The sequence below is a fragment of the Alligator mississippiensis genome, chromosome 7 (assembly GCF_030867095.1).
Source record: "Alligator mississippiensis isolate rAllMis1 chromosome 7, rAllMis1, whole genome shotgun sequence".
NCBI lineage: Eukaryota > Metazoa > Chordata > Crocodylia > Alligatoridae > Alligator > Alligator mississippiensis.
In genome coordinates, this window is record NC_081830.1 from 13,942,554 (window position 1) to 13,963,540 (window position 20,987).

The 20,987-nt window shown below is 45.3% G+C and overlaps 1 long non-coding RNA gene and 1 pseudogene across 1 annotated transcript; both read right to left on the bottom strand.

Moving 5' to 3' along the window:
• Positions 1–4,476: 4,476 nt before the first annotated feature.
• Positions 4,477–9,932, bottom strand: LOC132251375 (uncharacterized). Its single transcript, XR_009463345.1, has 2 exons — positions 7,383–9,932; positions 4,477–7,248 (listed from the first exon to the last, which is right to left on the bottom strand). It is a non-coding gene; the product is annotated as an uncharacterized LOC132251375 (long non-coding RNA).
• Positions 9,933–16,513: 6,581 nt separating this feature from the next.
• Positions 16,514–19,600, bottom strand: LOC132251374 (olfactory receptor 226-like; annotated as a pseudogene).
• Between the last annotated feature and the right edge of the window lie 1,387 nt (positions 19,601–20,987).

Genomic DNA, 20,987 nt, shown 5'->3' on the forward strand with positions numbered 1-20,987 from the left:
CTAAAAAGTTTATATAGGGGGCCGCACGCCTTGGTGCAGGGTCCCTGGGCTCCGACTCTCGAGACAGACTGATCACCTGTGTTGGGGCCTGGTCAGACCCCTAGGTCACCAGCAGAAGCTGCTCTGGTTGCTCCGAGCGCTGTAACTTATTGCCTTGCAAATCCGGAACGCCCTGTACCTTGTCCTAGCCAGACATTGTACTTGTATCGTACTTAGACTGCGGTCTTTACCCGTCACCCATCGCTTATCTGTCATCTGTCATCCCTTGCTGCTGTATATAGTTTATCATCTGTATCGTTCTCCAAGTTATATCACCCACCAAGTTGTTTCGATCTACCGTTCGACTATTCTGTAAGTAAACTTCAAGCTTTATTTCACCCCTCATTGCCTGTGGTGTTTATCTCCCTCTCGCACTTGGCATCCCCAAGCGTGTGTGGGTCAGTGTCACCACCTGGTGCCCCACTCAGGACGTGACTGCGGCCGTTTTCCCACACACCTTACGGAGAACGCGTCCACAGCTGGAACCCAAGAAATGCATTGGTGAGTGAATCTGACCTGGCCCGAGCATCCTCCCCATCTGCCCTGATACTACAACTGCCCATCCGACCTGGAGCAAGTGAGGGGGCTGTCCGAGGGGAAGGACAAGGGAAAGCCATGCAGCAAACCAGCAAGAGACATGAATACACAGGGAGGAGTCTGGGAAGACCTGGCCATGTCTGGAGAGAACAAGGTCCTCACCTCTCTCAGAAGTGTCCAAACAAAGACAGAGTGCAGCCTGTCTCACCCAGGAGAGACAACATCCACAGGCAGTGGGGTGGTAGCCAAAAACCATTGTGCGATTGGGTCTGTTACTGAATGAAGAAAGGAGTGGAACTACTTGTGAACCAGGTTCCCCAACTCAGTGGGTCCATACGTGGATGACAGAAAATGAGATGGGGAAGGAGTGTTGCCCAGGGTCTAGACAGAAACTCAGCACCCTTGGCTTTATTCCCAGGTCTTTTCCTGACTCACTGTGGGATAGTGGGCAAGTCACTTCACCTCCTGGGCCCCAACGCTGAGACTTTCCAGGCTCACGAGGGTGCTGGGAAACTATATTTCACGTCAGCTCAGTGCTGTGTGATACTTGGAGAAAGACACTAAAGAGGCTCACGGCATTATATGCAAGCTGACGGCTTTTTTGAACATGGCTTATACCACATCTACCATCCACTGGGAAGGGGGAGATGATGCCCATTTGAGCGTGCCGCTATATCATAGTGACATTACAATAGAACAAGGGCATGTTATATTCTGACCTTTTCTTGGGAGAGAGGGAATGGAAAAGACACAGTAGATGGGCAAGGACCAGTTTTAGTTGGCCCCCCTGCACAGCCTTGGAAGGAAACACTTAGAGCAGCCGCGGGCTACAGAGCCACGGCCCTACCTCCTCCCATTGGAGTCTCTCCAGCAGAAGGCTCACAGTAATGGCCAGCTCCACGTCCGATGCCTGGCCGGACCCTCTCCCTGCAGAGGCATCACCGGTGGAAAAACCTGAACTGGAGGGAAAGGACTCTGCTGATCTCCATGTGAGATGTCACATTGGTCTCTTTCTTCACCACCCGCTAGCAGCTCTGCTGGAGCCGAACCCTGTGGCCTGGCTCCAAAGGAAAGGTTTCCTAGCACAGCAACCACACGAGAGCTCTCCAGCTGCCCTCCTGGGCTAAGGCAGCTGCTCCTGCCCAAGAGGCACTTTCCTTAGTGCAACTTAGTTCTGCCAGAAAGCCTTTGTCAGTAGGATGGAGATAATGCTCTGGTGTTGGCCATCAGTGGAAGGTAAAAATTTATAATCATCAATCCCATGTGCACCGGCCACAGCTGTATGGGCCCGAGGGGCTAGAATGGACCTGGTCAGGGAGAGGAAAATGTGGAGGGGGTGGGGGTTAATGCACATGCTGGTGAGGCAATGCTGGAGCATTTTCATTAGAGTGCAGGGAAGACTTGATTAATTAGCCTTGCTCCAATGGGTTCTAATGAGAACCTCAGGGATGGAAGGAGGGTTTTCCAGTGCAGGGCTGGCTCAGATCATTGCATACCTGGGCCAGGACTTGCTCTCCTTCCTATGCTGAGCTCCACCTGACAGCAGCCAGCAGGTGGAAGATGCTCTTGCAGTGAGGGTGTTGTTTTGGGGTTCAGGACCTGGGGGCCCAAGTCCCAGCCATTCTGCAATGTCCCCGCACCCTGGGAAGCAAGTCTTCTATGGCTGTGTGCTTTAGGCTTCCCTCTGTAAAGTGAAGGTGATTCTCCCTCTCCACACTCTCATTTCTGAGCAGAAGTCTTTCATGACTGAGAGTGCCCAAGGATGATTACTGCAGCACTGGAATAGATGGATACGCATTTCGCTATCAAGGGCCACCTCTGCATCCTCCTGTTTCTATCTATTTTTATGAGTCCATGTTATAGAAATTGAGAGCAGCTGGAAATAGAGGGACTGAGACTGGTATACCTCAGTCAGATATGTGTGTGAAGACCCCTGGGATCTTTCAGGGCAAAGCCCCCAGATTTGGGAAGAGTCACATCAGAGTGAGACATTCACCACAGCTGCGCACAATTGCAGCAACAGCCGCCTGGAGTTTTTCAGGTCTGAATCCCTGTCTCCTTAGAGCATGGTCAGCATGGAGCCAGACATATCTGGACTTGTATTAGTGTCCTGGTACAATGGACATACAGGGCTATGCACATAGGATGTGCATTGAGGCAGCTCAGGGTTTTTGTTTCCCTTCACAATGTAGGCTTCTACCTCATCGTGTTTGATCTGGACAGTGGCTAACACTGTGCCTGAGGTGAGAAAACAGCCCCTTGAATGTCTCACACGTAGACTGAGAATCAGATAGCTACATCACTCCCCTTAACATTTATCTCTAAAACTGCAGACACTAAAGATTTCCCAGAAGCCCTGTCTCAGGGTGGGGAAGAGGGAAGAAGAGTGGGAGCAAATAGGGAGGATGTCCACCACGCACCTTGCTCTGGAAGACTCTTATCCATATTAAGTTCATAGCCGCCCAATAAGGCTGATTTCCTTTAAGCTTCAGCTTCTGGACCCACTGGAGTAGGTGAGATAGTCAGGTGTCCTGAAGGAAGACAGCAGTGATGCCTTGGGATTGCAGAGATAGGCTTATCAATGTGAGCTTTTCAGGTCAAAACCCTCATTATTTGTAATGTTGCACCAATTTGAGGGTCTGGTTTATGGTGTTTAAGCATCTGGGGAGGCAGGAATAATGGCTTCTTTGACACAGGGGACCCAGGCCCTCCTCTCCCTAACCACTAAGGTACAAGGCAGGGGGTTTCCTCCTACTTCATGGCTATGTAACCAGCACTTCAGCATATAAAGATGAAATAGCATTTGGCACCTGTGAAAATCTGTCAAAACCTGCATTTGGTTTTTCTTCTTGATAAAAGAGATGAACCGTCTATAAAAAAAACTTGATCATTTTCTGCATGATTAGTGGCCTTCGTGATAGACCCTACGGGGGGAGGTTGAGAGAGCTGAATCTCTTCAGCCTTCACAAGAGATGGCTGAAGGGAGATCTTGTGGCCACCTATAAATTTATTAGGGGAGGTCAACGGGGAATAGGGGAAGCACTGTTTACTAAGGCGTCCCAGGGAGCGACTAGGAATAACGGGTGTAAACTAGTTGAGAGTGGATTTAGGTTAGATATTAGGAAGAAATTTTTCACAGTAAGGGTGGCCAGGATCTGGAATGGGCTTCCAAGACAGGTGGTGCTATCACCTAGCTTGGAGGTCTTCAAGACGAGACTAGATAGTCACCTGGCTGGGGTCATCTGACCTCGGTCCTCTTTCCTGCGAGGGGCAGGGGGTCGGACACGATGATCCATTGTGGTCCCTTCCGACTCTACAATCTATGAATCTATGAAAACCCAGTGCCCCTTCCCACCCCAGGATACCCCACTATTCACATCCCGCCAGGTCGAGTATGACCCATCCACCACCACTCTCTGGGTGCGCCCCAACAGCCAATTTTTGACCCATCCAACTGTGTAGGCATCAATGCCACAGTCGCTCAGTGTATTAATGAGAATGGGGTGACAAACAGCGTCAAAGGCCTTCTTAAAGTCCAGAAAGACAATGTCCATGGTGACACCATCATCCAGGGATTTAGTTACCTGGCCATAAAAGGCCATCAGGTTGGTCTGGCAGGACCTGCCTTTGATGAACCCATGTTGATTTCCCCTGGGCATGATCTCCCCTGCTGGCCCCTCACAGATGTGCTCCTGGATAATTTTTTCAAGGATTTTCCCCAAGACCAATGTGAGGCTTATGGGCCTATAGTTTCCTGGGTCCTCCTTCCTCCCTTTCTTATAGATGGGGACCACATTAGCTAGTTTCCAGTCTCTGGGCACCTGGCCTGTGGACCACGATCGCTCATCCTTAATCCTGGTCACTAGCCTGTTGTAGAAACACACGCAGCATACTTTTGGGTCAGGTCAGCAGAAGCTTTTATTCAAATGAAACTACAGCTGTAGGGGGGACCCCAAAATGACATGGCTTTTCCAAGCACTTGGAAGGGGTTCCCCCCCAAAAGCAAAATCAGGAGGCTTATATACTTTTTAACAGTCGCTACAACTCACGTGATCATATAGTGGAGTTTGCTAGAAAAAGCAGCTACAAACACTAGCTCATTACTGCTTTGCTGTTATCAGGATGGGAATTATGGGGGAGACAAGGTTAGTCTCTGACTCCTAGCCCCTGGTGCAGCCTATGGTTTGACTCCTGCCCTCCTGTAGTTGTAGCTTAACCACTGCAAGGTCCCCTACAACCCAGTCCCTTACACTCTCTAAAAGAGAAAGTTGAAGAACAACATAACAAATTGTTAGCTCTTCAGATTCAGCAATTTCAGGGCCCTCCACAAGGGCGGAGATGCAGTGGAGGACGGAGAGGCAAAAGCAGAGGAATGGGCATGAATCAGGTAGACTGACAGAACTGTCATTATTGTAAGCAACCAGGACATTGGAAAAATGAATGTCCCAATCACCTAACACCTGCCCAGTTTCCAACACAATGACGGGCCATTGGGGAACGGGACCAGGCAGAAGACCGTTCTCTCCTTGTACCCCTTGTCCCCCTAACAAAAAAGGGAGAAATCTCTCTTTTGGTCGATGGCAAAGTGGCCCCCTTTTTGGTTGATACCGGGGCCTCTGTATCGGCAATACAATCTAAATGCCTCCTTGACCGGACAGGTAGTTCAAGCGGTAGGAATCTCTAATGAGCCCGTTCCCCATCCAGTAACTGAGCCATTAACTGTGTCCATAGGGCCCTTATCAGCAGAACAAGCTTTTTTACTTAGTTCCACTTCCCCTGTAAATCTTTTGGGAAAGGACTTACTTTGTAAACTTGGTTGCTCTATTTTTTGCACTCCCAAGGGTGTCTATTTGGAACTCCTGGAAACAAACGGGCCGTCTCCTCAGGCTGTACAGGAATTACTGGACATACGTTTAGCAGAATACACGCCCATCCTTGCAAGCCTCACAATGGAAGAAGAAACCCTGCTCGATCAAGTTAATCCTTCTTTATGGTCTGCCTCACCCACTGAGGTAGGGCACTTAAATACAGAACTGGTTAAACTTATTATTGATCCTATTAAACTTCTTCCGAGAGTGCCACAATATCCTTTGAGTCCAGAGGCTGAACAAGGTATAGCCTCGATCATTCAATTTTATTGCAACAGGGAGTCATCTCACCGTGTACTAGTCCTTGTAACACCCCAATTCTCCCAGTAAGGAAAGCAGATGGGAAAACCTGCAGGTTTGTCCAGGACCTGCGAGCAGTTAACTCTATTGTCATCCCAAAGTTTCCTGTTGTACCTAATCCAGCTACCATCTTAGCTTGTATACCCCCTACGGCCACCTATTTTACTGTAGTTGATTAGCGCAGTGCCTTTTTCAGCGTACCACTGCACCCTGATAGTTGATATCTTTTTGCTTTTATATATAAAAGGCAACAGTATACTTGGAAGGCTCTTCCACAGGGCTTTTGTGAAAGCCCATCTTACTTCTCCCAAGCTTTGCAGAGAGACATTTCGGACATCACTTTCCCCAATGGGTCAGTTCTAGTTCAATATGCGGATGATCTTTTGCTGTGTTCCCTTACCAAACCAGCTTGTCAAACTGACTCTGATTTTACTGAATGCGCTGGTGGATAAAGGCCACAAAGCCTCAAAGGCTAAATTGCAATTCTGTCAACCTCAGGTCCAGTATTTGGGTCATGGGTGGATAAAGGAAATGCTCAAGTACCTTATAATAGGAGTATTCATACTCCTTGTCGGATTTGTCTGTGTTCAAATGATTATATGTTGTTGTAAACTATGTAAAACCACTGCAAGTAGACAAGCACACACCACTGGAATCCAGTTGATGATAATGAAGATTGAAAAGAAACAAGAAAGAGAAGAAGAGATAAAAAAATCTTATGGGTATTAAAATGTATTGTTGATTTTGGGTTGGCCTGAGCGTAGCTTGGCCAAAAGGAGGGATTGTGGAAGCCAGTCACCTAAGATGGCTCTGGAGACCATTAACTCTGAGTGAACTTGTTACGTAGGCACAGAAGTGAGCGGGAAGTATAAGAAAAATGGAAAAGTACTGTGATGTGCCAGCATAAAGAATCCATTTCCTGATTAACCATGTATATATGGTACCATTGTTTGTGCGCACAGGTTGTTTACATTGTTGTAGAAAAGTTGGAGCCTGGACACAACCAGGCAGAGTTGCTTGAGCTTCTCTCACTGCTAGCAGTTAATAATAATTCAGGGTCCTGGGGATTCAAATAGCCTCAGTCAACCTCCCAGCCCCTCAGGCTGGGGGGCTTCTGTGGAGCTATTTCTTGTGGTGTCCCCACACACACTGGTGTACGTACAGTCTAACTATCTACAAAGTTTATTATTTACAAAACAGTCAGCGTATGAATGAGGTTAATAGCAGGACAGGATAGCAATAATCTAATTGCAAAGGCAGGTATCAATGAACTAGAACAGTCTGTACCAATTGAATCAAAGACACCCTCAGTACAACTCCTCAGCTTTAACTTTGAGACTCAAGTGATTTCAGCAGCAGCACACAGGCTTAACACACACATCAGCTCTCCTTCACGCTGGCAACACAATAACCATGGCTGGTGCTGCTGCTGGGAAAGTCCTGCTCTCTGCCAGAGCCTGCATGGGGAAGAGCAGCTCTCCTCTGCTCCTGCTGTCTGTGGGCTCTGCAAAGAAAGACACAGCAGAAGACACTGCCTTTTCTGCAAAAGCCCCTTTCTCCAGTTCCCAGACACAGCCCCTTGTGCTGATAACTGAAACAACCCTGTTTCTCACCCACCCAGCCCCAGGATGTTCTCACTTCACTCCCCCAGAGCCTTCCCAGACCAACACCCTGCCCTCCTTGGCAAGTCCCTCTTACCACCCTTTTTTCCCCTCCCCTCTCCTGCCTCACCAGCCAATCACAAACATGCATATGCTCTTGCAAGCAACAACTTTCTGCAAGTTTCTGCAAACTTTCCCTCCCTGCCTTTGCAGGTGTTACAGTTCTCTCCCTTGGCTGGGATTATGGGTCCCCAGTAACCACTAAGTGGGAGCAATCATTTACTGTCTCCAGGGCTGCAGGATAGAGGTTTCTGAGGAATATATATATATTTGAGATATAACATTTGAGATACAGATATATATGTCTGTATGTGTGTATATATATATATATATATATATATATATACACACACACACACACACACAAGCAAATTGCCCATCAAGAATGACATTAGCCATTTTTAAGAGCGCACATGTGTACATGCACACCTGCACTGCTCTGTAAATTAAGCTAATAAACATTAACACGTCTTGTGTCTTGTGCCCATTGTATAATAAATTACAATGTTCATGCCATTATAATTTGGCACTATATTAGTACAATTATGATTTTATAAACCTTTTATATCATCCTCATAGATAGTCCTCTTTTTTCATATCAGAAAAGATTGTTTCCCTTTCTCAGTTAACTTCTATTTCCATTCAGTTCTTACTACAGGGCTTTGTTTTTATATTTCAATATGTTCTGCCATCTAGTGATTCTTTAAAGAAAAAAAAAATTATTTGCTATTGTCTGTATTGTGCATCCTTTCAATTTGCTGCTCCAGGAGGAGCAGCTTTCAAAGACTTGCCATTTACCCTACTGATTTCCTAAATACAAGAGTGTCATTACCTGGGATGCTGGTTTTGTCTGATAAAAAAATTCCCAATTTTTGGATTAAAAAAGTAACCCCAAATCCACATTTTTCCATGATTAAAATGAAACACCACAGATAGATAGATAGATAGATAGATAGATAGATAGATAGATAGATAGATAGATAGAGCCATTTCATTTTAATCAACAAAAATGTGGATTTGGGGTAGTTTTTTTAATCCAAAAAAAAATTGGGATTTTTTTAATCAGAGAAAACCAGTATCTCAGGTCATTACTTACACCAGCACAATAAGGATTTGGCTTGAATCTTCATTTTATAGTTGCCCACACACAGCTTCCTGCTCTGTTCAGCTAATGCCATCCACAGACCTGAATCCTGAAGGCCCTGACATTTCACCAGAATTTAGCCTTTCATGTTGTTGCACAAACGGCTAGTTTCGTACCCCTGGAGGCTTTTCCAATACACCTCAAGGAGAGAGTCATACACACTCAGGCCGGGTCCAACTCGAGTTTATTGTTTGCAAACAGGTCGACAAGGGAACTCAATGTTCAAAGCCGAGTTGACTTCAAACTGTGTCTGAAGCTTCTTTTTAGCCAACGTAAACAATAGATTTCAACGTGTCGTGCAATTATTGGCAGACTTAGCATTACGTCTTGCATTGTATGTCTTAGCAGTTACATGTTTTATGACGGTTTACATACATGTCTCATTTACATCTTAAATCCTCTCCCAGGGGCAGTTCTTAAGCCCCTCTGGTCATCCTTCAGTCAGGGTAAAATGTCTTTGTATCAACATTTTTCCCTGTCCCTCTTCGCTTATCTCTTGTAAGGAGTTATTTATTGCATCCGTTCCTGGCTCCGTCTGCAGAATTTTAGTTCTATTCATAAATCAATTGTTAGTTTACTTGTCTTAGTGATAAGTGTGGAAGCGAGAGTGAGAACATGCAGAGTGCACAAGCAATTACAAAAGCAGGGTGTATAGATTATGCTGTATTTTTACCACAATGTCACTGCGCATAAGACTTGGGCCAACATTTGAGATACAGTATACAACATCTTCCTGGTCACCTAAATGCTTCCGCTTACTGTGCTGAGTACTCTACCTTGAACCAAACTTACACAGGAAATGAGGGAAATTTCATTACCCTGAGTTAAAAGAGACAGAAACAGACCCTGATCATGTCTGTACATCAACCTGACCTTCAGGTTTCCCAGTATTCATACAGGGCTTATCTGGAAGCCCCGTAAGTGTGAACGGATTCTATTGTCATGCTACTTCGGGGCAATGGGGGAAATGCTTTGCTATCTATTTTCCACATAAGAAACTAAGGCACAAGTTGAATTAAGTGACGTTTGCAGCAACACAGGAGCATGCAACTCCAATTAAGCTATGCCAATTTTCACCAGGCTAGGGATTCAGCCCAATACAGCCCAGTGAAGCAATGACAGATACATACCAATTGAGAAATAGGTACATGGGCTGCAAAGAAGCTGATGTCACTCAGCTAATAATTGACCTCAGCAGAGCCATAGCCAATTCACACCAGCTGAGAGCATTTTACCCCAATATAATCCAGGTGGGAAACTACTTCTCAATTTGGATCCCAGCAACCACAGTGTAGGTAGTGGCAATGCATAGGGGCTGCATGTGCACTCCCTGAGAGCACTGGTGCACCCTATGTCAAGCCATGCACCCTATTTAGCTGGTGGGCAGTGGGGCAGGCAGGAGCACTGGTGCCCCCTTGCAAACACTGCCTAAGGAGTGGGGCCACCAGCAAAAGTAGCTGTGCACTTCTGGAAGTGGTTGTGGGACTTCTGGAAGCAGTGCAGCCACTTTTTGGTGAGTGAGATTGGCCTTGGGGGACCCCTGCGCTGTCAGTGTGATTGACTCAGCAACTGGGGGAATTGGGGGCAAGAGGCACCAGTTACCCATGAATGTAAGGCTTCACTAACTGCTTTAAGGGACATGGTTTGGACCAGATACATCCTATGAAGATTCAGAACTGTAATAAAAGGAGCATTTGTGTGATAGTTTTCCCTACTGTGTGTATACCGGTGTGTGGGGGGAGGACTGTTCTCTGCTGTCCTTTGCATAAATGCACATTGCATGTATATGTGTGAGAGTGATTGCTCCCCTGTTGCTCACTGCTAGAGGGGAGGAGTTCTGTTTTGCATGCATATGTGTCCCAGTGTTGTCCGGTGAAGGAGGAATTGGGCTCCCTTCAATGTGTGCATGTGTGCGTATATCTCCTGCCTCTTGGTGGAAGAACAGGGACTTGCTGTTGTGTTCGTGATAGTCTCTGCTGCCCCAGTAGAGGAGATTAACTGTGTGTGTGTGTGTGTGTGTGTGTGTGTGTGTGTGTGTGTGTGAACGCACACATGGTGTGATGCAGAGTCAGTATTTGAATAGTACAGGAACAGAACAGAAATGAGCTATTGAGGTTGTGCCTTTGGTACAGCTCACTACTGACAGATTACCTTCCAGCAGGCTTGCTAACCCCCACTTCCCCCACCCCCAGCTATTTTTATTGACAATCTGCAAGCATTATTATTGTTGTTGTTATTATTGCTTTGTTCAGGTGTTTTTACTGTTCATAAATAAAAATAAAGTCTTGGGTTAGTAACCCTGCTTGATAGCAGCAAAAGTCTTACATCCTGTTGCCCCCACAGCCTGACACCCAACTACACCCCAGGCCAGACTGCTCATCACAACACAGAGCCCCACACACCACCTGTCCCAGCCCCACAGTTCTGTCCCAGAAGCACTACTTCCCTCCTGCTTGACCCAGAATTTTTTTACAGACTTCATTGACAGGCATTTTTAGGCTGTTTTTTTTATGGATTATAAATTTACAGACTGTTGGAAACCCCAGCTTCCATCTCATGTCTATCATATAGTGACACAGGTGTAGGACACACAGAGTTGGGTGCTATATGTCAAGTGACAGGGGTATAGGTTGTAGCTGTATTGGTCTTAGGACATAGACAAGGTTTTGGGGTTAAATCTGATATCTTTTATTATACCAACTCAAATAGTTTGAAAAATCCTTCTCTGCAAGCTTTCGGGTATAAATACCCTTCTGCCTATATGGGACGTATGTCCAATATGTCAAGTGAGGTGCGTCAGGCAAGCTGTGAAGGCAGCCAGGCTTCAATGACAAAGCTTGCAAAATGGCTTTCATAGGCATCAACAGAGTTGGTTTTGTGCAGACCCTAGAGCCTGGATAGAAGGGAGAAGATGGCCAGAAGTGAAGGGTACCTATGAAGTTGTTGAGGGAAGAAGCTAAGGGATAAAACAACTGAGGGTTTCATATTCAAAGTGTGAGGAAATGACAGAGCTAGGGTGCGGGGAATTCAAGGACTGGAATAATAGTTAAGACTACAAGACAGAATTGAGATGCATGCATACAGCTTTGCTGGTGTATGTTTTCTTTCTGCTAAGGGTCATAGTTGGGGCCATGGATATGGCTGGTGTGTGTGTTTAACCCCAGGGCTGAGAAAGTGAGGCATCAGGAAGGGCTGCAGGTCAGAACTGACTTCCATCAGCATAGCTGTGTGTGCATGAGTCCAGACAAAAAATAGCAGGGCATGGGGGTGGAGGGAAAGGAAGGGACATATTCAAGGATTGGGGGCAGGCAGAGGTGGGTGTCCTAGGCAAGCTAGGGATGCTTGCCACAATCAAGGAACATTGGTTCATCTCCCTTACTGAGGCCTAGGAGCCAGGCAGTGCCTTTGTATCAGGCTATCAGAGCTTGGCTGCCTGTGCCAGCCTCCTGGGAACTCAAACTGGTTTTACATCAACTTCCTTGCCTCCTTCTCCCTTACATTCCCTCCTGCAGTAAAATTCATGAATGAAGGGATTGCTTTCCTTTGGGGCTGGGGATTACTGCTTGACCCTTCACATTTTACACATCAGAAGCTACTTGACATGAAAGCTGGCAGCTTCTCCCCTTACAGCTTTAATCAATCATTCTGGCCTTTTTTAATCACCCTGTTGGGTTGCCACTCCAGCCTGCAGTTTCTTCCAGCTCTGAAGCATCTATGAGGAATTTTTGTGGGACTCATCAACATAACAAGTCATTTGTTTCTGTTGCTATCCTTAACTTCCTTGAGAGATTTATCAGGCCTCCCTACAGCTTCTTGGTTTCATCAGTTGGGTGCAATATTCCTAGGAGCCTCATTAAAGCACCTAGTGTTAGAATGAGCTGTGGGACCTCCTGCAATGCTCTGCGGTCTCAGGTGCTGCCCCACTAATTAGAGTTTTCTTTTTCATTAGTCAGGTTGCTAAGAGGAGTGATTTTAATAAGCACATAATGAAAGAGATTTCTTTTGTGAATAGTATTCTTTTCTCATGTAAGAAGCAAAAACAAAGGTTTCAAAGTGGTTATGTCACTTGAAATGGACTTGTTTTCACTTCTTTCTTCTTTATTTTTTACTGTCTGGGATCTGTCCCCTTAGGCCTTGTTTCACACATAATCAGCTGTGCCCTTGAAGCAATCCTGCTCGCCCAGGACTGTGATATCTCTGATTAAAGTGTATCCCCTTATCACTCCTATCCATAACAGAGCGCCACAATCATAGTCTAAACTCTTTGTCCAACCCCCAGATATTCTGCCTGTACAACGGGCTGCTCACAGAAACAGGAGAAATACTCTTTTTAGTTACCAAAAATGATGCTTGTATTTTTAATTGCATTCCCCTAATTATGAAATATACTTAACTCAGTGCTTCTGCCCACAGATATACAGAGATAGGCTTATCAGTGATAGACAAACAGAAAGCTAGGTATTGGAGAAGAAGAGGATATTGTAAAGACAATTAGTACAAACAATGGAAAGGTGATTAGACATGTGAACAGACAGGGAGGCAAACAAATTAGGTCCATAATGTCTCTCTGCCACTGTCAGATGCACATCCCTAGACTTGCCCTGTCCACTTGCTCTCACTTGCACGTGCTAAATATAGAAAAGCACCAAAACCACACCATGGGTGTCCCCCCCTACACTTGAGACTTTGATCTTCAGTAAGTTTGAGAACAGCTGTTAGGTACATCTCAGAGAGCACATCTACATGAGATATTTACTGTGGAGTAGACTAATTAGCTTCGCAGTAAACATCTTATGTCTACATCTGTGACCATATTAGATAGCGGGAAACTAATTAACTTGGCAGCAGGGCAGTACTTGTAAATACAGCAGCGTATGTGGACATTGATGTGGCTGCCTGTCTGCCAGCTAATGCTGCACTGCAGCACCCTTGTGCCCCAGCCAGCCCCTCTGCAGCATGGTGAGCCGTGTTGGACCAGCTCCAGGCTGGCAAGCTTACCTCCCCAGGCCTCCTCCTGCCAGCCAGGGCTGCTCTGACCCAGCTCTATGTTCTGTGGTCCTGGGTAAATGTGTAAATATGGTGCCCAGAAGCAATAAACGGTGTCAGAGTTTATTGCTTCATCTTAATAGCACATGTAAGCATGGCCAGAGATACTCTACCACTGCACTGCCAAGTTTGGCATGTGCAAGTGGAAGCTGAGGCCTATGGGATGTGTGCTTTCCCCCATACGGAGCAGCAGCAGGGATGCAGTGTAGTCACACCCATAGTCATAAATTTAGGTGGGCAATTGGGCAGATGGACATATAAATAATATGGTAGAGAAATAAATGAAGGGGGGAAAAGGGACAGGAGGTGGCAGGGAGGAAGTGGGTAGAGCTCGGACAGCTAGATACCAAGACAGGCAATTAGGAAGCTGACTATCCAGGTAGGCTGTTGGATGTATGGGCAGTGAGATGGTTAGCTATTAGACAGATGAAGCAGCGTGAATACAGGATTATACACATCAGTACATCTCATCAGGTGAACTGCTATAAAAATAACCCTGGCAGAACCTCTAATTGCAGGCCCACAGTTGTATAGGGGCAGCAAATAATGTTTATCCTTTACACAGCAGATAATGTTTATGCTTTACATACCTAAATGGCATATGCATAGCTGCATAACTGTGGTTTTGGGGCCCTAATACACAGAATTTCCTGAGCCTGTGCTGCAGCCAGGCAGCTGTCCAAGGGAAATAGTATCACACATGTATAAAACTGGGAAAGTCTGAAAATTTGAGCTAGAGGGGAACCCCCCCCCCCCAACCACCCAGCTATTGGGTGCTAAATAGAAGAGGAGGGCCTTCCCAGCTTTTATTTCAATAGCTCCTGCTGATTAAGGTGCTTGTCTAGGGAACTGGAGACCCAGTTCCCCCAAACCACCCAAGATGGGGTTGAATACGCAGGCACTACTGCCATGGAAAATGATCTAATCACTGGCCTGTATGTTCAAACCCCTCCGGGGTGAAGGGCAGGGATGAAATAAGGAAGCTCTGAATTACAGACAAGTCCTAGTTGAGGCAGCAGCTGTTTTTGCACACCCCTGCACATGGCTGTTGGTCTTGAGGAATTAGGACCTGACCTGGGTCTCCAGTTCCTTAGACAGGGGTCTGCTACGTTGTCATAACCAGATCAGGCTGTTTCCCAAAGAAGATTACAGGCTGAATCTTGTTCCATTTCACATACCTAAGTGGTAGGTACGTAGTCATGCAATCAATGTTTTTGGCATTTGCATGCAAACAGAGGAGGAAGGTGACCCTTCCAGGTTTTAGCCCACTAGCCTCAAGGTTAAGGCACTTGCCCAGGGAGCAGGAGACATAGGCTTTAGTCCCCCAAATGCACAGGGGTTATAAACAGCTTCCTAGCAAAACACTTTAACTGCCAGTCCATAGGCTAGGCCTTGCCCAAAGTACCATCTGGTTGAAAATGGGGCACTGCACCTTGCATTTAATTCTGTATAAAAGCAGTGGGGCAGTTTCCACATGAATGGGAGCAGGGGGAGAGGATAAAACCCCTGGACTCTGCTTTTGGGGTAGCAGCTATCTCACAGAACCACACACCCTCTGCCATGAGCTCTTTCTTTGGGGCACACACAGCTCCCTCTTTTAGATGCCCAGTGTGTCAGCTGCAAGAGGAGGGCATTACCCTGAGCACTGTCCAGCCTACCATGCCATTATTCTGACTTTTTAGTTTAGGATGCACCCATCACATAACCAGAGTGACAGACCAGGTGCCTTTGTCTGGCCAGTCAGTCTCTTCAGTGCTTCTTACCCCTCAATTTAGTCCACTGGTTGGTTTGCTCTTCAGTTTAGTCCACCAGCTATGCCAGGGGCCCACCAGCCACCCCCCCGGGACACAAAAATGCTTCCCTTTTTCTTCTCACACACTTCTTCTCTCAGTAATACGGCTAAGAGTCCCTGTTACATGCGCCCCCCCCCCCCTTGTTTTATCCCCAGGGTTCACATATGGTGTCAGACTGTCTTCTTCCTCATATTTCTTAGAGAAAAAAATCTGCATTTGAGTGTTTTGGGGTGTCAAAACCTCTCTGGGACTTGCAGTCTAGAATTACAGCTGCAGGACTCCTGCATTCCCCATTCTCTGGTGCCCCCCACTGACCATCATACAGCTCTAGCCCAGGGCTTGGCTCCTAGTGTGGCAGGAACTATCCCAATGTTGTTTACCTAATGAATAGATGCAAGTTGAAGTGGGCATGCTTCCAGAAGAGTCTGTCCTGGTTCACGCCTAGCCATGGCTTAGTGGCTGCAGTCTGGTGCCAGGGAGCATAAGATATGGATGCAGACCCTCTCAAAGCTCTCTAATCATCCTCCTGATAGTCACAACTTTTGCCCATCTAAAATATTACTACCTGCCTGGCATTATTCAGGTGCCCGGTTGATTCTGTTCCCAGCTCCCCACCTCCACCAGAGCAGCTTCATGGTCATAGTGCACCTTATTGACCATTCCCTGGGTGAGAGAATGGGTGAAAGTAACTTCCTGGATCCAAAACTGTGCATAAGTGCCCCAAACTGTAGTTATGTGACTACATAACTGCATAACAGTTACGTGACTACACCTGTCACTTTGGCATGTGAAGGGTAAATATCTGGATTTGGCTCTTTAGGCACTTATGTGCAATTTTGTTCCACGCTGCTGGAGGAGCTGAAAGACTCTTAATGTAAGAAGTGGGTGAGTTGCCCTCCTTCTCGCTCCTTTTCTGTGACTTAATCTAAAGGTTAAAATGGAAAGGGGGTTATGAAAGTTGACCTGTTAGTCCAGTTTTGCAGAGACTTGCAGAAACATCATGGAGTAGGAACGCGCCTGAGCACCTAAGAACCACTTTTATGCTTAAGGGGTGAAATAGATCTTAGGCCAAAGACTTATTTTTTTCTCTTCTTTTTTTTTCCAGTAGAATTAAGGGAAAAAACATTGTGTTTGTTATGTTTTATTTGACCTGATAAGTTTTATTTGACCTGAATTCAGATTTTTTTGACTGATTTAGCTCTTTTGGTTAACATTTTTCCTTTTAATAAGTCAGAGTATGAATGCGGTTTTGAAACAGAAAGTTACAGGTTTAAGTCTGAAAATATAAAAATTCATGCTTTACCAAAAAACCCAGATTGATCATAGCGGGCATTCTGAAACAAAATATTTCAGTATTCTTTAAACCTATTTTTCCCTTTTTTTACCCAGATGAAACTATTGGCCACATTTCACCCCAATAATCTCTATCCAACAAAGCTACATTTTTGGGCAAATTTACTTTTTAGGCAGGGGCAGGGGAGACCTGTTCCAATACAGTGAATTTTTCTAATCTAATTCCCTGACTTTCTTTGAAAAATCCCAGTCTTCAATATTTAAAAGGTACAATTACTTTCTCTGACTGCATGGGAGGTGAATTTGCCCCATTGTGAGGGATGTAGTATCGTGTAAAATTTTATGAGCCTCCTTCAAACTTTAATACAAAAGATTGAGGAGGTAGCTTTGTTATTTAATGCTCTTCTCAGGGTCTCCCTTACTTCCTTGTTCCTCAAACTGTAGATAATGGGATTTAGCAATGGAGACACTACTGTGTAGACTACGGACACCAGTTTGTTGAGGTCAAAGGTGCCAATGGCCCTGGGCCAGACATACATGAATATGGTGGTGGCGTAGAACATGGAGACAGCCATTAAGTGGGAAGCACAGGTAGAAAATGCTTTCTGCTTCCCAGCAGCAGATGGGATCTTGGCCACTGTGGTGAAGACACAGATATAGGAGCTTCCAGTCACCAGCAGGGATGGCATAAGGACAGACAGAGCTGCCATGAAGTCTAATATCTCAACGATGGAGGTGTCTGTGCATGACAGCTTCAAAATTGGTGAAATGTCACAGAAGAAATGTCCTATGGTGTTAGAACCACAGAAATTCAGCTTGGAAATCATTACAACAGATGGGAATGAAGCCAGGAAGCCACTAAGCCAGGAAGCCAGAATAAGAACCACACAGACTCTGGGATTCATAAGGCTTGAATATTGTAGAGGGTGGCAGATGGCTAAATAGCGGTCGTAGGCCATGGCAGCCAGGAGAAAGCACTCAGAAGAACCAAGAGACAAGAAAAAAAAAATAGCTGAAGCATGCAGCCCCAGAGAGAAATGGCCTTGTCCCCCAGCAAGAGATTGGAGAGCAACTTGGGAATTGTCACTGACACATAGAGGATTTCTAAGAGGGAGAGGCTGCCCAGGAAGAAGTACATTGGGGTGTGTAAATGGTAGTTCAACCTGATGGTCGTTATCAAGAGCACATTCTCCATCAGAATAACCAAATATATGAACAGGAACAGCACAAAGAGCAGCACCTGGTGCTCCAGGGGTCCTGGGAAGCCCATGATGATGAATTCTGTGTGGTAGTGAGAGGAGTGGTTCCTCTTTCCCATATCTGCAGTCTGCTTTTCCTTCTGCCAAGACAACCAATAGGAAAATTGTGTGAAAAAGCCATGGGTGAGATGTGGCAGGAAACAACAATTCAAACTCCCTAAAGAAAAACCATGCTTAATTCTATTTCTTGCTATTCCTTGCTCTCACGTACTTAAAAACCTGCTGCTTTTTCAGCTACATCTGGAGGCTTTTCTGCTCTTGCTTAGTATTATACTCCAGTTTCACTTGATGGCATCTCCTTACCTACTAGAGAGTTTTCCATCCCTTGCTCCCCCTGCTCTCAGTCCATTTTGGTTCAGTGGGCATGTCTACACATGCATAATCAGGCTACACAGTAAGTTGATTGAAAATGGTACTTTGAACATCCATTAAGTAGATCATCCATTCTATTATTTCAGCTCTGTATTTAGTTGTGAGCACATGATATTTTTACTCAAGTTTTCATCCCAGAGTTAAAGGAGTCACTCACAAGTAGCTACTTGAAATCCCTCAACACATTTCTGTTGCCTGCATAAATCAGATGGACCATTTTTTAAATGAATGGAGATATGTAGGTGTAAACAAAGAACAATTTCAAGATACAAGAGCATAAGTCAGGAAGAATTTATTGTATTGACTTGGATCCATGAGAGAGAGGAACCCAACCCAGAGGAATATTAGTAAATGCAATGGAAATATCAGTCTCATACTTATTATAGTAGGTTTTCTCTAGTGACTTTAGGGAATTAAGTGACCAACTCACTTTGGCTTTCAGTGGACATCGAATACTTCATGCCATTTATTCCTTTGAAAAATCCAATTCCCTTTTATATATCTTTTGAAACACTAACCTATATGAAATTCCCAGGACAACTACCAAACTAGTAAGTCTGCTTGTTAAAATGATGTACTAGGTAGCCTCTCTATTGACAATGGCAAAAATTATAGTAGAATCTAACCCAAATGTACCCACCTTCCATCAAAAATTACCCTTCAAACATATAGTCCCCAGCTTATTTAAATTACTACTCAAAAAATGTGCTAAGGAAAATTCTATGCAAATACAAATGAGTAAGGCTTCATGGAAATCAAGGGGGATATGTAGAAATTCACATTAGCTGAGGATCTAGGCTATCATGCTATTATTATATTACTTAATTTACCTGAGTATTCAAGGTCCAAAGTTGAAGGATCCTTTATTCATTCATAGGAATATAAGATTGGAAGCAGCCTTCTCAACTACTGGATCCATACACCTGTATTTAAAGGCACTTTTCCAAAGAGGTCCATAAGAAAGTTCATTCTGGCTTTAGGAAAGAGAAAGAGAGACAATGGTACCAACCAGTGCCTTGACCATCTCATCACTAGAAGTGAATTCTTTTTCCAAATGCCAACCACTGAAAGGGAGACAGTGATCCTCAGTATAGATCTGATGGAGAACAAATTGCCTGTCTGATCATTTTCCTCAGCAGTATGGAGCACAAAGCTTTGTGTTTTTCCAAGAACATGATGCCTCGGTTGCAATTCTGGCACTCTTTGATTCTGGCTGGTGGACAAAAGTATATATGTTACTCTAGAAAAACCTTCAGGGACCAAATTCCCAACTCCTCAACTCTTCTCCCAAGTGTTATTATCTCATGGCTTATTTACTGGAGATTGCACAAGCAGTTCTACATTCATTAACCATACAGGGAGTTAGTTATCTACCATCACCCTGGTCCTCAGTGACCATTCTATCTTACTGTGAGTGAAGGGCTATGAAGTCTCTCTCTCTTGAGTCTGTGTGAGTTTGTCATGATTTCTCAGGTCACATATTTAGGTGTACATAGACTCATTGTTAACAAAATCATGGCCTTTTTGCTATCAGTACATTTCTATGATCAGCTATAAAGGCAGGTTGCAAGAATGTACTACTCTCCATCTTCTATACTAGACCATATTGTAGTCACTAAAGAAATCTCTCTCATACATATGCATTCATGACCATATATACACATTTTGATATCCTATATATCAATCAATCCATGTATCCATTCATATGTGCACCTGTCAGGCTCTCTTGCTTTCCATCCCTAAATATGTGTTAAAAAAAAAGATGTCTTTCTACCTCGTATAACTAGGGACATACTCAAATCACTATTTTGTGGATTTCACAGAAATCATAACATCATAGTTTCATAGTTGATAGGGTTGGAAGGGACCTGAGCAGATCATCAAGTCCAACTCCCTGCCATGGGCAGGAAAGAATGCTGGGGTCAAACGACCCCGCCTAGGTGATTATCTCGCCTCCTTTTGAAGACCCCCAGGGTAGGAGTGAGCACCACTTCCCTTGGAAGTTGGTTCCAGATCCCAGCTGCTCTGACTGTGAAGTAGTGCCTCCTGATGTCCAGCCCGAACCTACTCTCAGTCAACTTATGGTCGTTATTCCTAGTTACTCCAGGTAGTGCTCAGGGGAACAGGCTCTCTACCATTCCCCGCTGGTCCCCCTTGGTAAGTTTATAGACGGCCACCAGATCCCCTCTCAGCCTTCTCTTGTGGAGGCTGAACAAGTTCAGGTCCCATAGCCTCTCCTCATAGGGCCTGTCCTGCTGCCCTCTGATCATGTGAATGGCCCTCCTCTGGACCCTCTCCATGTTGTCCACATCCCTCCTGAAATGCAGCGCCCAGAACTGGATGCAGTACTCCAACTGCAGCTTGACCAATGTCGCATAGAGGGGGAGGATCACCTCCTTGGACCTGCTCATGATGCATCTGTGGATGCATGACAAGGTGCGGTTAGCCTTACTGACTGCATCCTCATATTGGCAGCCCATGTTCATCTTAGAATCAATAATGACTCCAAGATCCTTCTCTGCCTCTGTGCTGATGAGAAGGGAGTTCCCCAGCCTGTAGGTATGCTGCTGGTTCTTTCTCCTTAGGTGCAGCACCCTGCACTTGTCAGTATTGAATCCCATGCTGTTCTCATCTGCCCACCCTTGTAACCTGTCCAGATCTAGTTGTAACCTGTC